The sequence below is a fragment of the Physeter macrocephalus genome, unplaced genomic scaffold (assembly GCF_002837175.3).
Source record: "Physeter macrocephalus isolate SW-GA unplaced genomic scaffold, ASM283717v5 random_12564, whole genome shotgun sequence".
Lineage (NCBI taxonomy): Eukaryota > Metazoa > Chordata > Mammalia > Artiodactyla > Physeteridae > Physeter > Physeter macrocephalus.
The window spans coordinates 1-1504 of record NW_021157849.1 but is presented as its reverse complement, the minus strand read 5'-3'; the positions used below and the strand labels follow the sequence as shown (position 1 = coordinate 1504).

The 1504-nt window shown below is 37.3% G+C and overlaps 1 pseudogene; it reads left to right on the top strand.

Moving 5' to 3' along the window:
* The first annotated feature begins 1400 nt into the window (after positions 1-1400).
* Positions 1401-1504, top strand: LOC112063334 (uncharacterized; annotated as a pseudogene).

Here is a 1504-nt window from a genome sequence, read left to right as displayed (position 1 = left end):
GAGGCCACGGCAGTAAGAGGCCCGCGTACCGCAAAAAAAAAAAAAAAAAAGAGGAGACTTGAGTATGAATCAACATGAAAAGTAAAACTATAATAGAATATAAGTTTAGCTAAATTCTGGGGGACAGTAGCTTACCTCTTACATAAAATAATGTAAAGAGATTATATATAGTTAAACTCTTAATATTCAATCAACTGAATGATTGGCAGCTTATATGAAGGATTATAGCACTATATGGAAACCAGTGTTAGATGAATACATTTTCAGTGTTTTCAGAATTATAAGAAATGGTCTTAAATTTCTAATAACAAAATACTGTCTTGAGTTACCATATACTATAACTAAAATTAAATTCTGATCCAATGAGAATGTTCAAGGTTAAGAATAGGCTGGTAAGAAAAGGAATATAGCACCATACATGTGTATGTATGTGGGAAGAGAGAATAGAGAAAATGAACCTCATAAACAGAGGGATCGAATGAGTATGGTGAAACCAGAGGATGCACCCTAGAGGATAATGTCCTGCCTGTCCCTGTTTCACTGCCTTCCTCCAACCTTTATAGTTGGACCTGCTATGGGCATTGCTCAGCTCTGCTTCAGACTCTGGAACCAAATCAAGTAAAACATCATAAGCCCTAAGTTAATAGTTTGTTGGCTCAGCCTCAAGTAAAAGATGTTACTAATCTCTCTCTGACTTTGAGCCTTACCTAGTTCTCATCTTCTACCTCTTACTATGATTAAAGTGAGTCCCTCCTTTGTTTCCTCTGTAACTATGCCCTGGCTGATTTGGGGTCCTGGGCAGTAACATGTTACTTTTTACCACTTCTCTTTGTCACAAACATACCACTGATTCTTCTAAGTCTGGGGGACTTTTTGCCTTCTACACGATATAGGAAAATAAATTGCAAAGCTCTAAACAACATATGCTGAAAAAGCACCTAAAATATAAATTTGATTTTCTTCCCATTGAGGAAAGAATGGACTTTCTGTAATAACAAGTAAAATAAAGTTCAGAAGAGTGGTGAACTCTTGATATTTTGCTGCTGAAGCATGGGACCCACAAGCACATTTATATAGAACTGACCTACTAAGCAAGCACAGTCCAACTCTGACAACTCCATGAAAGCCAAAGCAGTTGAACCAGTACTTCAGGGTCACAGTCTAAGCTGTTGTTGAAGTGAAAGTGCTAAGCTGTGCTCCACAAGAACCTTTGGGAATATGATTAATTTATTTTGGTCTTCAGTGAAGTTTTCCTGAATACGTACTATATGCCAAGCTATATGCTAGCTATTAGGACATCATAGATGAATGGGATGGGGTTTCTGTCCTCAAGGAGCTCACTGTCCTGGTGGGTAAGGAGAAGAGAAAGAGTTGTGGTGATGCATTAAAAAAATGATTGAAAGACTATACTTTCAAGGATCATTTCTATAGTTCATTATTAGAGAAGTTTCTCTTTGGTGGGAATGTAAACTGATACAGCCACTATGAAGAACAGTATGGAGGT